Genomic DNA, 23,321 nt, shown 5'->3' with positions numbered 1-23,321 from the left:
TCTAATCCCATTTTCCAGCATTTGGTCCATAGCCTTGTATGCAATGACATTTCAAGTGCTCATCCAAATGCTTCTTGAATGTTGTGAGGGTTCCTGCCTCTACCACCCTTTTAGGCATTGAGTTCCACATTCCAACCACCCTCTGGGTGAAAAAGTTCCTCCTCAAATCCCCTCTAAATCTCCTGCCCCTTACCCTGAATCTATGCCCCCTTGTTATTGACCCCCCTACTAAGGGGAAAAGTTCCTCTTTGTCTACCCTATCTATGCCCCTCATCATTTTGTACACCTCAATCAGGTCCCCCCTCAGCCTTCTTTGCTCCAAGGAAAACAACCCCAGCCTGTTTAGTCTTTCTTCATAGCTGAGGCGCTCCATCCCAGGTAACATCCTGGTGAATCTTCTCTGCACCCTCTCCAAAGCAATCACATCCTTCCTATAGTGAGGTGACCAGAACTGCACACAGTACTCCAGCTGTGGCCTCACCAGCGTTTTGTACAGCTCCATCATAACCTCCCTGCTCTTATATTCTATGCCTCGGCTAATGAAGGCAAGTATCCCATATGCCTTTTTAACCACCTTATCTACCTGTTCCGCTGCCTTCAGGGATCTATGTACATGTACACCAAGGTCCCTCTGACCCTCTGTACTTCCTAGGGTCCTACCACTCATTGTGTATTCCCTTGCCTTATTTGTCCGTCCAAAATGCATCACCTCGCACTTTTCAGGGTTAAATTCCATTTGCCACTTTTCCGCCCATCTGACCAACCCGTTTACATCGTCCTGTAGCCTGAGGCTTTCCTCCTCGCAATTTACCACCCCACCAATTTTCGTGTCATCTGCGAACTTACTGATCATACCTTTTACATTCTCATCCAAATCATTTATGTAGATCACAAACAACAAGGGACCCAGCACCGATCCCGGAGGTACCCCACTGGACACAGGCTTCCAGTCACAAAAGCAACCTTCGACCATCACCCTCTGCCTCCTGCCACTCAGCCAGTTTAGGATCCAACGCGCCAAGGCACCCTGGATCCCATGGGCTCTTACCTTCTTGACCAGTCTCCTATGCGGGACTTTGTCAAAAGCTTTACGGAAGTCCATGTAAACCACATCCACAGCATTTCCCTCATCCACCCCCCTAGTCACCCCCTCGAAAAATTCAATCAGATTTGTCAGGCATGATTTACCCTTGACAAAGCCATGCTGACTATCCCCGATTAATCCTTGCCTCTCCAAGTGGAGACTAATTTTGTCCCTCAGAATTTTTTCCAATAATTTCCCTACCACAGATGTTAGGCTCACTGGCCTGTAATTCCCTGGTTTATCCCTGCTACCCTTCTTGTATAATGGTACTACATTAGCTGTTCTCCAGTCCTCTGGTACATCCCCTGTGGCCAGAGAGGTTCTGAAAATTTGTGTCAGAGCCCCTGTAATCTCCTCCTTTGCCTCCCACAGCAGCCTGGGATACATCTCGTCCGGGCCTGGGGATTTATCCACTTTTTGGCCTGCTAAAACCGCTAGCACCTCCTCCCTCTCGATGCTAATATGTTCAAGTATGTCACAGTCCCCTTGCCCGATTTCTATGTCTGCATCGTCTTTCTCCATAGTGAACACAGATGCAAAAAATTCATTTAAAACCCCGCCTACATCATCTGGCTCTACACACAGATTGCCACTTTGGTCCCTAATGGGCCCTACCCTTTCCCTGGTTATCCTCTTGCCCTTAATATACTTATAAAACATCTTAGGATTTTCCTTTATTTTGCTCGCCAGTGTTATTTCATGGCCCCTCCTCGCCCTCCTAATTTCTTTTTTAAGTATGCCCCTGCACTTTTTATACTCCTCTAGGGCTTCTTCCGTCTTTAGTCTTTTGTAACTGCCAAAAGCCCCCCTTTTATTTCTAATGCATTTTTGTATATCCCTTGTCATCCAAGGTTCCCTTTGCTTGTTGGTCCCACCCTTGACCTTTACAGGAACATGTTAGCGTTGTACTCTCTCTATTTCCCTTCTGAAAGTCTCCCACTGTTTTGATGTGGATTTTCCTATAAGTAGCTGCTCCCAGTCCACTTTGGCCAGATCCTGCCTTATCATATTAAAATCGGCCTTCCCCCAATTTAGAACCCTTATTTCCGGGCCATCTTTGTCTTTTTCCATGACCACCTTAAATCTCACCGAATTATGGTCACTGTCGCCAAAATGCTCTCCTACTGATACTTCCACCACTTGCCTGGCTACATTCCCCAGAATTAGGTCCAGTACCGCCCCTTCTCTTGTAGGACTTTCTACATGTTGGCTCAAAAAGCTCTCCTGGATGCACTTTAAGAATCCTGCACCCTCTAAGCCTTTCACACTCTGACTATCCCAATTTATATTGGGGAAGTTGAAATCCCCCACTATTATTACCCTATTATTTTCACACTTCTCTGAGATTTGCCTACATATCTGTTCCTCTATCTCCCCCTGACTGTTTGGGGGCCTATAGTACACTCCCAGCAAAGTGCTTGCCCCCTTTTTGTTTTTAAGTTCTACCCATATGGCCTCATTAGAGGAACCCGCTAATATATCATCCCTCCTTACAGCAGTAATTGGCTCCTTAATTAATATTGCAACACCCCCTCCCCTTTTACACCCCCCTCTGTCTCGCCTGAAGATTCTATACCCCGGAATATTGAGCTGCCAGTCCTGACCCTCCCTCAACCATGTCTCCGTGATAGCAACAATATCGTACTCCCATGTGTTCAACAACAACTTCAGTTCATCCACCTTATTTGCAAGACTCCTTGCATTAAAATAAATGCCTTCCAGCCCTGCCATATTCCCTTTTGCCTTCACATATTTGCTCTGCCTTCCCAGCTGACTTGTTTTTTCCTCTGTATTTGGCTGTAAATTACCCCCTACTATAGCTCCACTCTGTACCCCATCCCCCTGCCAAGTTAGTTTAAACCCCCCCCCCCAGCAGTGCTAGCAAACCTCCCCGCAAGGATATTGTTCCCCTCTGGTTCAGGTGTAAACCGTCCGACTTGTACAAGTCCCACCTTTCCCAGAAGCAGACCCAGTGATCCAGGAAACTAAAGCCCTCCCCCCTGCACCATCCCTTTAGCCACGCATTCATCTGTTCTATCTTCCTATTCCTATACCCACTAGCACGTGGCACCGGGAGTAATCCAGAGATTACAACCTTTGAGGTCCTGCTCTTTAATCCTTCACCTAGCTCCCTAAATTCTTGCTGCAGGACCTCATCCCTCATTTTACCTATGTCGTTGGTACCAATGTGGACCACGACCTCTGGCTGTTCACCCTCCCCCTCCAGAATGCCCTGCAGCCGCTCAGTGATATCCTTGACCCTGGCACCAGGGAGGCAACAAACCATCCTGGATTCACGTCTACGGCCACAGAAACACCTATCTGTTCCCCTTACTATAGAATCCCCTACCACTATTGCTCTCCCACTCTTTTTCCCCCCTTCCTGGGCAGCAGGAGCACCCCCAGTGCCAGGAAGTTGGCTGCTGCTGCCTTCCCCTGGTGAGTCATCCCCCTCAACAGTATCCAAAGCGGTATACTTGTTTGAGAGGGGAATGGTCACAGGGGTCTCCTGCACTACCTGCCTGCTTCTATTGCTCCGCCTGGTGGTCACCCATTTCCTGTCTTCCTGTGCAGCCCTTCCCTGCGGTGTGACCAACTCACTAAACGTGCTATCCACGACCCTCTCAGCATCGTGAATGCTCAACAACCCATCCACCCGCAGCTCCAGCGCCTCAATGCGGTCTGCTAGTAGCTGCAGATGGATGCATCTCTGGCACACGTGGTCATCAGGGGCACCGGGGTTCCTGAATTCCCACATAGAGCAAGAGGAGCATATCACGGGGCTGGGCTCATCTGGCATGACCTTCCCTTTACTTAATTTAAATTAATTTACTATCACCAATTAAAAATATCTCTAAGGCGCTTGTATAGTCTACCAACAGTCCCTGCTACACCAGAAAAGACCCTAGTAACTATAAACTACAGAGTTAAAGTTTAAAAAAGAGAAATACTCACCAACCAATCACTTACCTGCTCCCTGGTGATGTCACACTCTGATTACTTTTTACCTCTCTCCTCTGCTGTTGATTTGGTGCGCCTCGCTGCTCCCTGTGGTCGGGCCTCGTTGGTGGAGCCGGTTTTTAAGCTGGGCTCCGCCTCACCTCGCCTCGCTGCTCCCTGTGGTCGGGCCTCGTTGGTGGAGCCGGTTTTTAAGCCGGGCTCCGCCTCACCTCGCCTCGCTGCTCCCTGTGGTCGGGCCTCGTTGGTGGAGTCGGTTTTTAAGCCGGGCTCCACCTCACCTCGCCTCGCTGCTCCCTGTGGTCAGGCCTCGTTGGTGGAGCCGGTTTTTAAGCCGGGCTCCGCCTCACCTCGCCTCGCTGCTCCCTGTGGTCGGGCCTCGTTGGTGGAGCCAGTTTTTAAGCCTGGCTCCGCCTCACCTCGCCTCGCTGCTCCCTGTGGTCGGGCCTCGTTGGTGGAGCCGGTTTTTAAGCAGATGTTTAGTGTAAGGCCCATGCTCTCGTACGCTTCGGTGAAGGTGTTGATGATGGTTTGGAGTTCGACCTCCGAGTGTGTGCAGATGCAAGTGTCATCTGCATACTGTAATTCGATGACAGAGGATGGGACGACCTTGGATCTGGACTGGAGGCGATGGAGGTTGAACAGTTTCCCGTTTGTTCTGTAGGTTAGCTCCACTCCAGCAGGGAGCTTACTGAGGGTGAGATGGAGAATTGCAGCAAGGAAGATTGAGAAGAGCGTTGGTGCAATGACACAGCCTTGCTTGACCCCGGTCTGTACGTGAATTGGGTCTGTGGTGGAACCGTTGGTCAGGGTCACGGCTTGCATGTCATCATGAAGCAGGTGGAGGATGGTGACAAACTTTTGAGGGCAGCCGAATTTGAGGAGGACACTCCATAATCCCTCACAGTTGACAGTGTCAAAGGCCTTTGTGAGGTCAAAGAAGGCCATGGACAGTGGTTGGTGCTGTTCCCTGCATTTCTCTTATATTTGACGCGGTGAAGATCATGTCCATTGTGCCCTTAATGCGCGGAATCCGCATTGCAACTCTGGGAGGAGCTCTTCAGCCACTGGGAGAAAGCGATTGAGGAGGATTCTTGCAATGACTTTCCCTGTGGCAGACAGCAGGGAAATTCCTCTGTAATTACCGCAATCGGACTTGTCACCTTTCTTGAAGATGGTCACAATTATGGCGTCTCTGAGATCCCCTAGCATGTTCTCCTCCTTCAAAATAAGAGAAATGAGTTCATGTATTCGCACCAATAGTGCTTCTCCGCCATACTTTAGTGCCTCGGTGGGGATTCCATCTACTCCTGAGGCCTTGTTGTTACATAGAAACATAGAAGATAGGAGCAGGAGTAGGCCATTTGGCCCCTCAAGCCTGCTCCACCATTCAATGAGATCATGGCTGATCATCCAAATTCAGTACACAGTCCCTGCCTTCTCCCCATATCCCTTGATCCCTTTAGGCTTAAGAAATATATCTAACTCCTTCTTGAATATATTTAATGAATTGGCCTCCACTGCCTTCTGTGGTAGAGAATTCCACAGGTTCACCACTCTCTGGGTGAAGAAATTCCTCCTCATCTCTGTCCTAAATGGCTTACCCCTTATCCTTAGAATGTGGCCCCTGGTTCTGGACTCCCCGGCCATCGGGAATATCCTTCCTGCATCTAGTCTGTCTAGTCCTGTTAGAATTTTATAAGTTTCAATGAAATTCCCTCTCATTCTTCCAAACTCCAGCGAGTATAAACCCAATCAACCCAATCTCTCCTCATACGTCATTCCTGCCATCCCAGGTATCAGTCTGGTGAATCTTCGCTGCACTCCCTCCATGGCAAGAACATCCTTCCTCAGATAAGGCGACCAAAACTGCACACAATACTCAAGATGTGGTCTCAACAAGGCCCTGTACAACTGCAGCAAGACATCCTTGTTCCTGTACTCGAACCCTCTCGCTATGAAGGCCAACATACCATTTGCCTTCTTAACCGCCTGCTGCACCTGCATGCTTACCTTCAGCGACTGGTGCACAAGGAGACCCAGGTCTCGTTGCACTTCCCCTTCTCCCAATCTATTGCCGTTCAGATAATAATCTGCCTTCCTGTTTTAGCCACCAAAGTGGATAACCTCGCATTTATCCACATTATACTGCATCTGCCATGCTTCTGCCCAATCACCCAACCTGTCCAAATCATACTGGAGTTTCTCGGCCTCCTCCTCACAGCACACACGCCCACCCAGCTTTGTATCATCTGCAAACTTGGAGATATTACATCTAGTTCCCTCGTCTAGATCATTAATATATATTGTGAATAGCTGGGGTCCTAGGACCGATCCCTGCGGTACCCCACTAGTCACTGCCTGCCACTCGGAAAAAGACCCATTTATTCCAACTCTTTGCTTCCTGTCTGCCAACCAGTTCTCTATCCAAGTCAGTACCTTGCCCCCAGTCCCATGTGCCTTAACTTTACACACTAATCTCTTATGCAGGACCTTATCGAAAGCCTTCTGAAAGTCCAAATACACCACATCCACTGGTTCTCCCTTATCTATTCTATCAGTTACATCCTCAAAAAATTCCAGTAGATTAGTCAAGCATGATTTACCTTTTGTAAATCCATGTTGACTTTGTCCGATCCTGTCACTGTTTTCCAAGTGCTCTGCTATTACATCTTTTATAATGGACTCTAGCATTTTCCCCACTACCGTTGTCAGGCTTACCGGTCTATAATTCCCCGTTTTCTCTCTACCACCTTTTTTGAATCCATGGGAACTGTTCCAGAGTCTATCGAATTTTGGAAGATGACCAGCAATGCATCTATTATTTCTAGGGCCACTTCCTTAAGTACCCTAGGATGTAGATTATCAGGCCCTGGGGATTTATCGGCCTTCAATCCTGTCAATTTCCCTAACACCATTTCCCTACAAATACTGATTTTTTTCAGTTCCTCCCTCTCATTAGACCCTATGTTCCCCGACATCTCTGGGAGGTTATTTGTGTCCTCCTTTGTGAAGACAGAACAAAAGTATATATTTAATTGGTCTGCCATTCCTTTGTTTCCCATTATAAATTCCCCTGATTCTGACTGCAAGGGACCTACGCTTGACTTCACCAATCTTTTTCTCTTCACATATCTATAAAAGCTTTTACAGTCAGTTTTTATGTTCCCTGCAAGCTTACTCTCATACTCTATTTTCCCCCTCTTAATTAACCCCTTTGTCCTCCTTTGCTTAATCCTAAACTGCTCCCAATCCTCAGGTTTACTGCTTTTTCTGGCCAATTTATATGTCCTCTCCTTGGATCTTATGCTATCCCTAATTTCCCTTGTTAGCCATGGTTGAGTCACCTTTTTTGTTTTATTTTTATGCCAAACAGGGATGAACAAATTCTGTAGTTCATCCATGCGATCTTTGAATGTTTGCCATTGCCTATCCACCATCAACCCTTTGAGTAACATTCTCCAGTCAATCCTACCCAACTCGCGCCTCATACCATCGTAGTTTCCTTTATTTAAATTCAGGACCCTAGTCTCTGAGTCAACTACTTCACTCTCCATCTTAATGAAGAATTCTATCATATTATGATCGCTCTGACCCAAGGGGCCTCGCACAACAAGATTGTTAATTAATCCTTTCTCATTACATAATACCCAGCCTAAGATGGCCTGATCTCTCGTTGTTTCCTCAACATATTGGTCCAGGAAACCATCCCGTATACACTCCAGGAATTCCTCCTCCACAGTATTGTTACTAATTTGTTCTTCAGTTGTTGGATGGCCTTTTCAACTTCATGCCGGGCTGGGGTTGTGCTGAGGTAGTGGCGGGTAGCATGCTGCAGGATGGAGTTAAGGACACTCGCATCGAAGACAGAGTCTCGGTTAAGAAGCTCTTTGAAGTGCTCCTTCCAGCGGGCACTGACTGCCTCTCTGTCCTTGATGAGTACCTCTCTGTTCTTGACCCGCAGTGGAGTAGGGCCTTGGGTGCTTGGGCCGTAGGTGGTCTTGACTGCGCTAAAGAATCCACGCACGTCGTTGTTGTCGGCTAGCTGCTGGATCTCCGGCGCTTTCTCCACCCATCATCTGTTCTTTAGGTCGTGAGTTTTTTGTTGGACCTCGGCCTTCAGGCATCTGTAGAGCTGCTTTCTTGCTCTCGAGTTGTGTTGTTGTTTCCAGATCAGGAATGCCTTGCGCTTGCGGCTTATTAGCTCCTCGATCTCCTGGTCGTTCTCGTCGAACCAGTCTTGGTGTTTCCTGGTCGAGTGACCGAATGTCTCTTCACAGGTGCTGATTATGGAGGCCTTGAGTGCAGACTAGGTGCTGTGGGCACTCTGTGTCTCTGAATCACTGGGAGTCGCCAGGTTGGTTGTGAGGCACAGGCTGAGTAGGGCTTTCTTAGCAGGGTCTTTGAGTGCTCCAGCATTGATTTTCCTGCGACATTGTTGCCGCCGCTGTTTTGGGGCTACATTGATAGAGATGACAGAGCAGATTAGGTGGTGATCTGTCTAGCATTCGTCAGCTCCTGTCATGGCGCGGGTGATAAGGACATCCTTGCGGTCCCTCGCTCGGACGATGATGTAGTCCAGTAGATGCCAGTGCTTGGAGCGAGAGTATTGCCATGAAGCCTTGTACTTGTCTCTCTGATGGAACAAGGTGTTGGTTATGACAAGGCCATGTTCTAAGCATTTCGTCAGTAGGAGGGTACCGTTGGAGATGGCTTTCCCTACCCACTCTCTGCAGATCACACCTCCCCAGAGGTCTGTGTCCTTTCCAACTTTGGCGTTAAATTCGCCAAGGAGGATCAGCTTGTTGCCCGTTGGGACATGGATTGTTTGAGGCTGGAGCAGAATTCCTCTTTTGTCTCGTCTGAGGCTTCCAGTGTTGGGGCGTACACACTGATGACCGTAGTGCACTGGTGAGCCGAAGAGTCATGAGGCGTTTATTTTTTCTGCAAGGGGAGTCTCTGAGACGTCCAACTAGCTCATTTTTTATGGCAAAGCCATAAAAAGTTACACTTTTATCATAGCTCATTACAGGAAACCTTACGACTGCAAACAAAAGGGCAAATCGGTTCACTTATGTGCTAGCTGCAGAAAATGACCAAATAAAATCAGGCCAACGAGCAGAGCCGGCGGAGCTGGTAGATGCAAATTGTGAGGTGCCGCAGCACCACCAGTGGTGGGAGGTCCGCAACTACATTGTAACAGCTAAATGTTTACATTGGAAATTTCCAATCTAAATGTTTACATAGGCATTTCCAATTATAAATGTTGCCATAAAAGCCAAATATTATGATGATAGGAAGTTGGACAGGAAATATATGCGTGCAAAAGACTATAGATACATGTATAAAGTCTGTACTTGGGGTATCTGGCCAAATATATTTGGGAACTACTATGCATTTAATTCATTTCCTGATTATGTGTTACTTTATTAGTGCGTATACATATTTTTTCTCCATCCCCATTTTCATTTGTAAAAATGGCCAGTGCCATATCAGGACAAACAGACTACAGAGACCAAGGCTAGAATTTTCTCAAGGGAGGCGGGTTGGGGCGGGGGGCCTCCAAGGCGGGCGGCCTCCAAGGCGGGCGGGAAACCTAGAAGGTCGGTTTCCCGCAGGCCCTGCCGCCTTTAACAGCAGAGCCTGATTTGAATGCGAAGCCTCGGATTCCCACCCGCAGCCAGCCAGATTGAGAGGCTGGCTGGCTGCAGGTGGGTAGGCCTCAGAAGTGAGGGGCCCATCTGGGGGAGGGATCGCGGCATCAGCATGGTCGGGGAATCGTGGGGGGGGGGGTCGGTGATCGACTGGGATCGGGGATCGAGTATCAGCCGGGGTCGGGATGGTAGAGGATCAGCTGGGGTCAGGGGGCAGGGGGGTCGGCCAGGGATCGGGGGTGGGTCAGCCAGGTATTGCAGGGTTGGGGGGGTGAGGGGGTTTCAGCCAGGGTTCCTGGGGTGGGGGTGGGGGGTGTCGGCCGAGGATCGGGTGGGGGTCTCACGGGGATCGCCGGGGGTGGGGGGAGAGAGGATCAGGGCCGGCTACCGGAGAATCATGGCCAGCCTCATCATCATCGCTGGAGGGGGCGGGGGTAGGCCTGGGCGGTGATCAGAGGCCTCATAGGGGGGTCTCCGATCGCGGCAGATTGTTATGGTCGAGGACCTTGGATCCAGGTATAAAGACACTTACCTCCTGGATGCAGCAGTCCCCGCCTCTGTCTAACTGCAGGGTTTCACGAATTGTGTGAAACCCGTCCACAGGCAGTTAAACACAAAGTGGAGGGGATAAAGAGGCTTTCAGTCTCATTACTATATTTGAATTAAGGTACTGCCCTTGGGAGGCGGGATCAGGTCAGTGATCCCATTTTTAGCACTTTAACTGCCCCCATGCTCCAAACCCACCCGTTCTTTGAGGGGGAAATTCTGGCCTAAGAATTAATTGTATCTAACATCAAAGAGGTAGATTAAAATGGATGTTTGATGTTAGATGTTTAAAATTACAAGAATACAACATACATGCTATGACCTGATGATGTACGGTTTGCAGGGAATCTAATTTTCAGAAAATACAGAGGAATAAAGTTCCTTACATTATTGTGAAGTAGTGTTTTTTTAAATCTAAATAAAGTTATTCAAATGAAACAAATGCTGAGCCTTCAACAACAACAATAACAACTTGCATTGCTATAGCACCTTTAACATAGTAAAACGTTCTCAAGGCATTGCAAATTTACAAGCATCATTTCTGACAGGATTCCTGTAATGAAGCAGCTCGTGGGCTCAAACCCAGATGGCACACCATTTCTTAGGAGTGGCAAGAGCTTAGATTCTTTATCCTCTCATTCACAGGGTGGTGGCAGACAGCACGTATGTGTGAGAATATAACAAAGTTGACCCTTGATTCTTTATCCTCTGCAGATGCAATCAATGTCCCTTCCCTGTTGGAGTCTCATTTCCATTCACTCCTTCAAGGGATGCTGCCTTCAGTGGTGTTCCACATTCCAACCACTTCCCCGCCACCCCATCCGATGGGTGAAATTATAGCCTTTGTTTTCTCTTGCTCCTACTGTGTCTGAGATAGCTCTTGTATTTAGTATTCACAATTACATTTTACTTTTATGTATATCCTTGTTGGGGAATATCCTGATGGTTTAGTGCGTAAAGTGTGTGCTTGTGTGGCCATTGGGTGAGAATAGGATAGAGTCCGGCTGTGATGGCCTTTACGGTCAAAGAAATTGGATGGTCAGGAGTTTACTAGGAATGTGGTTGAGGGACTAGGAGGTAGGTCTCATGGACAAGATTTGCTTAGAGAGGGCAGTAGGGAGAAAGGAGAGACACTAGAGCGAAATAAGGGCCCTGTAATTACGGTATCTGTGATGACGTACTCTCAGAGTACGCCGTTGTATTTCCTTTGAAATGCTCCACATGTTTGGGATTTCCGCATGCGCTTGCCTTACGTGTTGACAGGCCATCCGTGGGGGCACCGAAAAAGCAATTGCTGGCACAGAATTGGGCTTTCTGCCCAGCGACTGGCCAGCAATTGTCTACGTACGTCTTACGGTTGATGCAAGCTGGCACAGGGCCTGTTTGCATCAGCGTAAGGGGATATCTAAGGCTTAAATTAAACATTTTCGTATCCTAAATTATGCACATACACTATATTAAATGAGTTTATGCAAATATTACAGTTTTAATGAGGTATAAAAGTATCAAAAATTAAATTTTTATTGAGGTTGGTGCATTGAAGGTAATTATGAATAAAATTCCAATTCTGTACATTGTATAATTATTACATTTGGGGCTTCCATTGCATATCATTAGGGGATTCCCTTCATAAATGATTGAAATGGAATTCTGCTTATTGATTGGAGGACCTGGGATCCGTGGGCCATTACGCTGCCCTCCGCCTCGAGGCCGGAGACGGCAACTCTTCGCAGCCTGGGCGCAAGGAGGTACTTTCAAAATTGTTTTGCGGGTCGGAGACATACAGCAGCTCTGGGCTGAGAGCATCGAAAGTAACGGTGAGGGGAGTCTTTGAGCAAATTGACGGCTGCAGAACTATTGTGGCAATGGAGGGAAGTTGGGAGTTTGAAAGTGCAGTAGTAACGCTTAGGGTTTTTCCATGGGTGCACACTGAAGGAAGTGAGATTGAAGAAGCTGGTGATAGTTGGAGAAGCCAGTTTCGAACCAGGTGTACTCAAATTTGCAGCTTTTGGATTTGGGGGAGTGAATATAGGAAAATTGCACATAGATGTATTTTTCTTGCAATCCGAACTAAACAAGCGGCAATGTAAAAGTTGCCTCTTAACAGGATACTTGAGCCTGTTATGCTTCAATGGGAAATATTGTTCATGCTGCCTGAGGCTTTTTCAGCCACTGGAAGTGCCTCCTTTAATCAGAAAGACTTCAGAGAGCATCTATTATCATTCATGTTCTCGTCATTGATTCTAGGTGGCAGCTGCTTTCTAAGTTGAGGCAATTCCCAATCCATTGTGTGAACCTGCGTTTTAGTTGCACGGATAACAAACTAAATCTTGTTACCACTTATCTTCAGAATATTTTTTCAAAGGCTGTGTTAAGTGTTCTTCAGAAACATACGACTTACTTTTCCCTTCATTTGGAATCTCACTACCCTTGACATTGTCAAACACAGATCTTTGAAAATATGTTTCAAATGCATCACTCATCCATCTTTTCACAGCACATTTTTGGCGTTAAATCACCTGGAGATCCAGGTTCTTTATTGGGAACGCATTCAGAGTAGGGAAAAATGATATTACCAGAATTAATTGTTCTTGGGCAGCTTGGCTGGCAAGTAAGCTGGTTTTGCATTTGCAATCATTCCACCTTATCAAATGAACATAATATTTCAGTGTTGTCTCCATGGTAATCTATCTAGATTAAAGCCCTGTATAACAAATGCATTTTCACATGATTTTATGGCCTTGAAATATCAAAGAGTAATTTATACACTGAGCTGTTGTGTGTGGGCATTTTTTTCAAAGTCAGAGCAGCAACCATGAAAACATGAATGTGATTTAAGAACAAAGACAATCTATAATCTCTATTTTGCAGCGCAGGAAGTAATTTAAGGGATTCCCTTTTTTTCCCCTTCCAATTTTCTCTCCTCTTCTGTAGGCACTGCTGAGGTATGGTTCCTCAGCCACTGGTCACCCTCTGCCACTTTGCCCATTCTTCATGTGTGAAGCTAGATAGTGAGTGAGGTAGGATGATTCAACCTTGTTGGGGGGGGGGGGGTAAATCGCTGCTCGCTGCCAAGAAAAGAAAGACTTGCATTTATATAGCACCTTTCACGACCACCGGACGTCTCAAAGCGCTTTACAGCCAATGGTGTACTTTTGAAATGGAGTCACTGTGGGAAACTTGTTTGGACCCGATTCCTCGTTTCTATGGCTCAGTAATAATCCACAGGCTGTTCACTCATTGATCCATCAGAGAAGCTGTCTCCGTTTGGTTGGCCACTTACTTTAGTACTTAAAAAAACTACGTGATGTTGGCCTGTTTAATTACCACCACTGTGACAGCTAATGTAATCCCCATGGTATTACTGAAAACTCTAACTAATACACACTGGAAATGACGAGTGTGCTTGTTTTCTCCAGCACAAGTCATCTGACTAAAAAATCCTTAAGGGGTCTTATCCTGAACCATGTATTAATAAAAATGAAAGTGAATGATCCAGCAGGTGGCATGGGAACATGAAGTGAATTAAACGCTATTCTCTTGTGCAGTCTTTAATGCTCTGTCCTTTATTCAGTTAAAAACCTGCTATAACATTCAATATAGCCGTAAGTTTTATTTAATCATGGTCCTGTATCAGCTCGAGATTCCTGTCTTGAAACTGTTCATGGATATCACCCGTGAGCTCATCTGCAGCAGTTTCAATGCCCCCCTTTTGCTTTCACGTCTCTTTTGTTTGGTTTTGCTGAATACAAGGCCTGTTACTCAGAACACAGTGCTGTCTTTGTAACGGAGTTAGCATTCTATACTGCTGGCATTACCTAAGAGTGCGTGTTCCCATTCACCACCATCTTTCTCCTCAAACTTTAACTAACAAGGAGGGATTGCTTCGGATTGATGCCGGTTCTTCAACAGTCTTGTATGAAGTGATTCGGAAAAGCCAATGCCATATTCTTTCCACCCAGTCCAGTGCTTCGAGTTTTTTTCCCCCTTAGTTATTCTACATAGAACATTCTAAGTTCCTTATTGCACCCTTCATTTAATGTTACCTTAAATACTTTTTTTCTAACTCAACAATGTCCTTCAATTCTCAACGCTCTATCTTGCCGTCTATATTGGCGAGACTAAATGTGTGATGATTGTAATATGTGCCCATTAAAAAGTAATTTCAGCTCCACCTACAGCTTTACTCCAGATACAGCAGTGTCAATATTTCACGTAGCATTGTTGCATACATATATCAGGCAATGTTTGGTGACTATAAGTCCATATATTCAGTCTTACAAGCATTTCCATTATTTTTAAATAGTCTGTTTTCTATCTCTGACATTTAAAGAACTCTCATACCTACATAGAATACTTTTTTGTGGAGAAAATAAATAATTGGCTGTGTATTGAATTCATTAGCAATACAATCCTTAAAATACCCAAACAGCTCAACTGATTGTTATATCAGAATTGATAAAGACTAAGTGACTTAGATGTGGGCTAACTATACTGATTTTTCCATGTCTTGTAAATGTTGATATTATGCTATATTTTATCACAGTACTGTCACTAGAGACTGTACTGACTTTGGCAGCAGCACTGTAATATAAATGATGTGGCACCAGTGCTACTGCGACACTGATTACCACCCCAAGAGGTAGTTTGTATCCACTCAAGGCACAGTGCCATTGGCCGCTTGCCTAAATGGGTGCTGGTATTGCTGCTGAACTCTGCATGTCGCACGTTTGCTCTGGCCATGGGTGGGCTGAGTGCTCAGTCTAGTCTGCCCATACAGGACAGCAGTGTGGTTTTCATGTTGTTGGCATATACAGATCCATCTCCCGACAGCAGGGAAGGTCTGCGACCAGAAAATTAAGGTCGCAAGTTGTGAGTCACAACTGCTGCAACTTTCAACAAACGCGTACATTGAATTTTGCATTGTCACTGGTGGTCTGAAATCCACCCGACAATGCGAGCAGGATGGATTGCGCAGTACCAGGAGGTAATGCACTTGAAGCGGCTCTGTACAATATAAGCTTGCCATTAGTCTGGGTAATCCCTACGTCTGTCATAGATATCAGTACAGGATATCTATAGGACTGGGTGGCTTTGATTTCACCTCTGTGATGTGCATCTGAAACATCATCTGGATGTACAGGGTTTTGGTCTTCACTGTGACAACTATTAAAGATCCAAAGTGAAGCCAACATGAAACATATTCAGTTCACAGTGGAGAAGCTAAGAGAGCAAAAGTGGCTTTGAGTTCTACACTAATTAGAACTACAGAAATATCTCCCAAGAAGCCACAAGAACAGTATGTGGGTAACAGGAATGGCTCAGTGCAGTAGCAAAAGCTCTTTATAAATTGTACTGGGGGTACACTGTCAGGATAATGCAAGGGATAGTGTGGATTGCCGCGTACCCTACTGGCATCTGACCCATGCCAATCATGAATTTGGAGTGACCGTTGGATTATTTTCTGAATCAGGGTTGCCATCAATCCAGTTTTGGAGTTGGGTGTTTGGAAAATTTCTAAATTGTAAACTGACAAAGTGCATTTTTTAAAAAGCTGAGCCTTTGTAGTTATGGAATTGTAATGTCTGTCGCTTCATGTTGCCTTGGCATCAAGCTATCAACAACAACAACTTGTATTTATATAGCACCTCTAACATAGTAAAACATCACAAGGCGCTTCACAGGATCGATTATCAAACAAAATTTGACACCGAGCCACAAAGAAAGATATTAGGGCAGGTAACCAAAAGCTTGGTCAAAGAGGTAAGTTTAAAGGAGCGTTTTAAAGGAGGAAAGAGAGGTGGGGAGGTTTATGCAGAGAATGCCAGAGCTTAGGGCCTCGGCAGCTGAAGGCACGACCGCCAGTGATGGAATCGGGGATGCACAAGGGATCAGCATTGGAGGAGCGCAGATATCTGAGGGTTGTAGGGCGGGAGGAGGTTACAGAGATAGGGAAGGGCGAGGCCATGGAGGGATTTGAAAACAAGGATGAGATTTTTTAAATTGAGGCATTGCTCAACCGGGTGCCAATGTAAGTCAGCGAGCACAGGGGAGATGGGTGAACAGGACTTGGTGCGAGTTAGGACACGGGCAGCAGAGTTTTGGATGAGCTTAAGTTTATGGAGCGTGGAAGATGAGAGTCCAGCCAGGTGTGCATTGAAATAATCAAGTCTAGAGGTAACAAAGGCATGGATGAGTATTTCACGAGCAGATGAGCTGAGACAGGGAAGATAATTAATCTCCTGATCGTCCAACGTACTGTCACAGATTTGAAATGTGATTTGCCAGTCAGTGGATCTGCCAAAATCCCATTATGGACCCGGGGAAAGGTGGCAACTGTATAATATGATACACATACACAGATCTACATAAGGCTACCGTTGTGAAATGAAATATTAAACAGAGGCCACCCATACATTTACAACTGGCACCGTCCGGCTACACTGATGTCCTGATGCCGTTTCTCTTCAGCTGGCCTGAAAAGTGGCATATTATTAAAATCACTAATGAGGCAAAATGGTAGCTACAAATTGATAAAGAATTCGCAGTTGTGTTGCTGATCAATCCACAGCCTTCATGCCCAGGTTACTGACCGAACAGAGCAGATATTGTATTGAAGGCAGCACCGATGCCTATTTGCTCATGTAGTTTAGACAACAACAAACTTGCATTTATATAGCACCTTAAACACAGTAAGACCTGGCACCAATGAGTTGCATTGCCTCTGTCTCTGCACTCCTAAAGTTACAGGACACTGATGTAAAAAATACCATTCCTGATCACTATTATTGAGAGACTTTCTTATAACTGTGAAAATAACACACATAGCTTGTATACAGTTTGAAATGGGAGTCGTTATAATACTGGACGCTAAGGAATGGAACCCTGGAAATAAAAGCACCAGACTTGGAAAGCACAGAAAGTTTGGGAGCACTGTACCCAAGTTGAAAGCTGGATTCTTAACCTACCCCGGATGGCAGGTTGCAAGAGACGGCAGGTCCACCTCACTGTAGCCAGCGACTGCCAGGCGACTCCGGCTCCTGTCTCCTCGCTCAAGTTGAATTCAGGCTCGGTTTCAAATGCCCCTGATGGCAAACCCTTTCCCGATCAGCTCCCGCTTCAGTTCCACTTTCCAAAGGTTTTTTGGACTGGGTGCATTGCGGCAGACGATTTGATCCCATTGACGATGTGTTCGCCCCGTTGGTCCCAGCCGCTGACTTGCCCTGTGCCCCGGGGCTCTGCTAGTTGTGATGCGAGCGCTGCATTTCCCCGGCTGCTCTCCGAGGTTGTCCTAGAAACTCGGGCTGAGCTGTGGCCGTTCACAAGAACAGGGTCAGATCACAGGATCGGTGTATTCAGCGCACGTCACACAGAGAGGGGGCTGTCCTTCCACAGCCCTTCATTCACCAGGAGATCCAGCAGCACATCGCCCTCAAACCAAGTACACCTGTGTGTTTCTTTGTTGATGTATGCTTGATGTTAATCCCCCAAAAAATCTACAAATAAAATGTAGCCGAGGTAAGACCACACCGAAAATAGATACAACTATAGGACAAGAGCATCCAATCTCTCCCTGCCCCTATCCTAACTCGTACCATTGCCCCTGTGCTCACTGATCTTCTTCTTCTTAGGCAGTCCCTCGGAACCAGGAATGACTTGCTTCCACACTAAAAATGAGTTCTCAGGTGACTGATGAGTCCAATGCGGGACCTACAGTCTCTGTCACAGGTGGGGCAGATGGTTGTTGAAGGGGCGGGTGGGTGGGGTGCTTGGGTTGACGTGCGCTCCTTCCCCTGTTTGCGCTTGGCTTCCGCTTGCTCCAGGCGAAGAGACTCTAGGTGTTCGGCACCTTCCCGGATGCTTCTCCTCCACTTTGTGCGATCTTGGGCCAGGGATTCCCAGGTGTCGGTGGGGATGTTGCACTTTTTCAAGGAGGCTTTGAGGGTCTCCTTGAAGAGTTTCCTCTGCCCACCTGGGGCTCTCTTGCCGCGTCGGAGCTCCGACTAGAGCGCTTGTTTTGGTAGTCTCGTATCGGGCATGCAGACAATGTGACCCGTCCATCAGAGCTGATTAAGCGTGGTCAAAGCTTCGATGCTGGGGATGTTGGCCTGAGCGAGAACACTGATGTTGGTGCACCTATCCTGCCAATGGATTTGCAGGATCTTGCGGAGGCAGCGTTGGTGGTACCTCTCCAGTGCTTTGAGGTGCCTGCTGTACATGGTCCATGTCTCTGAGGCATACAGCAGGGCGGGTATCACTACTGCTCTGTAGACCATGAGCTTAGTGCCGGGTTTGAGGTCCTGGTCTTCAAACACTCTCTTCCTCAGGCGACCGAAGGCTGCACTGGCACACTGAAGGTGGTGTTGGACTTCGTCATCGACGTCTGCCCTTGTTGACAGTAGGCTCCCGAGGTATGGAAAGTGGTCCACATTGTCCAAGGCCTTGTCACTGATCTACAATGCCTCCCGGTCCAGCAACGCCTCGTAATCCTGCCTTGGCCTCACCTCTCCCTATCTCTAACTTCCTCCAGCCCTACAACCCTCTGAGAACTCTGTGTTCCTCCTTCTCTGGCCTCTTATGCATCCACCACTTCCTTCATTCCTCCATCGGTGGCCGTGCCTTCCGCCGTCTAGGCACTAAGCTCTGGAATTGCCTCTCTAAATCTCTTCGTCTCTCCACCTCTCCCTCTCCTCCTTTAAGATGTTGCTTAAAACCTACCTCTTTGACCAAGCATTTGGCCGTCTGTCCTCATGTCTCCTTCTGTGGATCCATGTCAATTTTGGCTCATTGCAGTCCTGTGAAGCATCTTGGGACATTTTACTACTTTAAAGGTGCTATATAAATGCAAGTTGTTGTTGTTCTTGGCTAGCGTAGGTGCTGTAACACAAAGCTTTTGTGGCATGTTCTGGAAGAGGATTCAAATCCTGTACTCAAATCCCACATCCAAAAACCTCAGATCTCCTGCAGTCTTCCTTCACTGAAGAATGAGACCCGCATGCCCCTATACCTCCTCCTCTGTAATGGCCATAGAGCTCGATAGCAAGCATCAGAACAAGCTTGGACATCCATAGAGTAAAAGATGGAGAAGCTGAACATAAAATATTGTTGTATGCTGATTATGTCCTCCTTCGTATAACTAACACTTCCAGTTCACTATCTTTCCAAAAGCTGAAAGCATTTGAAAGACTTTTGGGATCCATGCTTAACCTCTCCAAAATGGAAACAATGGGGGAAATTTTAACCGAAAAAAAAGGTGGGTTTGGAATGTGGGGGTAGTTAAATTGTTAAAAATTGGATTCCTAACCTGAACCCAACTCCAACCCACCCATTTCCACTTTTAACGGAGGTGGGATGGGAAGCAGGATGGGGGCTGGCAGCCAACCTGCTCCCAGGAGGCGGAACGTCTACTTAAATATTATAATGAGGCTGGAAATCTCTTTTTTAACCTCCATTTTGTTTTTAACTGCATGTGGACAGGATTTACACAATTTGTAAAACCCAGCAGTTACAGCAAAGTGGGAACTACTGGATCCAGGAGGTAAATGCCTTTATACCTACCTCCTGGATCCAGGGTCCCTACCTAACCCCCCCTCCACGATCGGAGACCCCCACCCAAAGAGGCCTCCGATGATGCTGTGGCCGGCCACAACCTTCTCTCCTCCCCACCGATCCTCAGGTGGCCGGCCACAATCTTCCCTTCACACCCCCGATCATCCGGCACTGATTCTCTCTTCTAACCCCACCCCCGGATCCTCAGCCCAACGCCTGCCCCAATCCTTTTAATGGATCAGCCCCCACACGAGCCCTCACGCCATCCTATGAGCAGCCTAGTGCCACAGGCCTACCCGCCCACGGCCAGCCAACCTCTCAACCTGGCTGGCTGTGGGCGGGAAACCGAGGCCTTGCATGGAAATCAGGCCCTGCCGTTAAAGTCAGCAGGGCCTGTGGGAAACCCGGCCTCCTGCGTTTCCCGACGGCCTCAGAGCCATCACCCCAACCCGGCTTCCTCTTTAAAATTCAGCCCAATGTCCCTCATCCAGGATATTCTCCAAAATATTCAGGAGACCTAACCCTTTTTCTTCTTAGGCAGTCTCTCGGAACCGAGGATGACTTGCTTCCACATTAAAAATGAGTTCGCAGGTGACTGATGAGTCCAATGCGGGACCTATAGTCTCTGTCACAGGTGGGGCAGACGGTGGTTGAAGGGGCGGGTGGGTGGGGTGCTTGGGTTGACGTGCGCTCCTTGCGCTTGGCTTCCGCTTGCTCCCGGCGAAGGGACTCGAGGTGTTCGGCGCCTTCCCGGATGCTTCTCCTTTACACAGTCACAATCTGACTTCCAAAACTTTGATGGTACTGTAATCCCCAAATACACTGACCAGTTTTCCCAGGGGTGGAAGGTGAGGTTAATGGGTTGGAGAAGTGAATGGTGAGGGAGATGAGGAAGTGATTAGAGATAATAACTGAAAACTACCAAAAAATTAACTCATTTGCTGTTTGTGGGACCTTGCTATGCACAAGTTGGCTGCAGTGTTTGCATAACAATAATGCCTCCAAAAGTAATTCATTGACTGTCAAATGCTTTGGAGCATGCGAATGTAATATAAATGTAAGTTCTTTCTTTCTTGTCAGTAATCGAGATCTCAGAGGTAATGAGGCCACGTGAGATAGTGATGGACTGGAATGGCTATGAATGGGGGACGTTATATTAAGAGTGGGGGAATGTATTTATATTGATGAAGCACAGGGAAATTAAAGGAGGGAACAAAGTGAGTCAAGTTAGGATGATGAGTTGCTCAATTGCTGGGGGAGGAAAGGAGAGAGATCTAGGCAGGGAAATCTCTGTGTGGCTTGCGAGTGTGGTAGATGATGAAAATCTGACAAGGCAGGAGGGATGGATGAAAGTAAGGTGCTTGAAAAAAGAAAAGGTGCCTAAGGAGTAGGGAGAGATACCGAAATGGACTTGGCAATGAGAGGCACAGTGCTGCTGCAGGAATTTAGGTGAGGGAAGTGGTGGAATGTACAGCTCTGGGGTAGCTTTGGCTTACCATCTGTAAGCCAGGTTCCTGTCAGGCAGGTCAAAACATTTATCTGCTATCAGATTGTGGGAGGCAAGGGCCTCATTCACAAAGAGAAGTTTCTGTAGGCAATACTAGAGTAACAATGCTAGAGGACCACCAGATGTACAGTGGGGGAGAAAAGAATGATGGGGAAGAGATTAGAGAGGTGACCTCCCTGGAAGTGATTCAAATGAAATATTTGCTGGGAATGGGGTACGAGGCAGTTAGGGTTACTACTCTGGAAGAGCCAGTGCTGCAGCAGATACCTAAGATGGAGCAGAGGAAATCCGTGGCTGCATCCAGGAGACATGCTTACCTAGAAAGAAAGACTTGCATTTATATAGTGCCTTTCACGACCACCGGATGTCTCAAAGCGCTTTACAGCCAATGAAGTACTTTTTGAGTGGAGTCACTGTTGTAGGACTGCAGTAGGAGGAAAGATCAGCTGAGGAGCAACATTGGGTGGTGAACTGAGAGAGGCATGTTGCCTGAGTGAAGCTGGGATGGGGGAGGGAGACGTGGAGGTGTTGGGGAGGGGACAGAGGCTTGAAGTGAAAGGAAAGGGAGAACAGAGTGGGGCTAAAAGGCAGTCAACAGAGGGGGCATGGAGGAGATCAAGATGCAATGATTCATCGATTGCATTGTAAGTGGATTAGAGGCTGTGAACAGTGAGGGTGTGCATTCTGAAGGAAGTTGATGAATATAGAGTGCAATCATCAGCAAGATAACGGACAGGGTTGGATGATAAGTGGAGAAGGTTATTGATATAATGTACAAAGTGGGCAACAGGACAAAGCCCTGAAACATTTGAGTTACTGAAAAAGGATCAGAGAATATGTAAGCCATCAACTGCACGACAGATGGAGCGATTTGAAAGGGTATAAGACAGCCATGAACATAGTGCACAGTGCCAGACCATACAATAAGTGCTCTTTGTTTCCTGAAATTGCTGCTAGGGAGGAAATACATTTAGATACAGCTTTGAAAAGCAACAAAATAGGTTTATTACATTCCTGAAGTTGAGTTTGTGTTACAGTTAAACAGTACGCCGAAACTCTAATACAACTCTTTTTGTAATCAAATAGTTCATGGGAATCAGTGTTAAAATATTTTCTGAATTTAAACCACCCAAATTAGAAGATAATTCAACTATTCAGCAAATTCATTGTGAATTAATTCAGATTATTTGCGTTTAGAATGAATAGCCCTTTAAGAAAACCACGTCACAGAAATGGTAATTTGTTCATTTCTATTGTTGATGTGCATGTCTGCTCCCAGTTTGACACTTACTCAGTAATAGAAACTTGTGCTGTTTAATATTTGCCCATTTCCTTGGTTGGACAGAAGAGACAGGTAGGATCTTTTATATCATGATGATGATGACAGCATTTTGTTCTTAGTGTGCATCAGTTCCGTCCAGTTCTATGGTGGGGTAAATAGAGTGTCTGTCAATGGCATTTGATTCTATACATGTCTAGCAGGGTATTCTTTCCATATGACTCCTTGACTGAGATCAGCAAACAGCACAAGCATGAAATAGAACCTCTTGGTCTGGACTACACTACACTACATGGGCACTACCCACTGAACCACTGGGGAGTTCTCTTACATGTAACCTTTAAAAGCAACCATCCCATTCCTGACCAGATATTCACCCAGCTCAACTTTAAAGATGTTACTTGACAGGATGTTAAAACTTTTAAAAAGTGGGTGAATAACAGGTTAGAAAGGGGTGGAATGGAGGCATTTTCCTGATGCATGGCATCTTGCTCTTTCTTTCTGCACATGTCTAAAAAAAACTAGTTTTTACAGCAGGAGACTGAAGTGGGATTGTTTTTAGTTGCCACCTTTTAGCATATGGTAATGATTGAGATTTTTAATTGCATAATCTTCCAACTGCTGATGTAAGCAGGTTACACAATATTCAACTTCCACTGAAATTAACATAATCCGTTTGTAAAAAAGGATTGAGGGAAGTTTTCCGCTGTTCGATAGCAAAATTGTAACAGTGTGCATAATACA

The 23,321-nt window shown here is 46.5% G+C and overlaps 1 protein-coding gene across 1 annotated transcript in view; it reads right to left on the bottom strand.

The window, feature by feature from the left end:
* LOC147101832 (dual specificity testis-specific protein kinase 2) overlaps nt 1–17,574 on the bottom strand; it is a 133,414-nt gene extending 115,840 nt beyond the window's left edge. The window contains exon 1 of the mRNA XM_085965810.1: nt 17,211–17,574. The gene's annotated coding sequence lies outside the window, so the exon portion shown is untranslated. The remainder of the gene's footprint in view (nt 1–17,210) is intronic.
* Nucleotides 17,575–23,321: the final 5,747 nt, after the last annotated feature.

The sequence above is a fragment of the Somniosus microcephalus genome, chromosome 23, assembly GCF_052327205.1.
Source record: "Somniosus microcephalus isolate GS21.2 chromosome 23, FLI_Smic_1.0, whole genome shotgun sequence".
NCBI lineage: Eukaryota > Metazoa > Chordata > Chondrichthyes > Squaliformes > Somniosidae > Somniosus > Somniosus microcephalus.
Note: the sequence above shows the minus strand (reverse complement) of the source record. Positions and strands in the feature narration are given on the sequence as shown.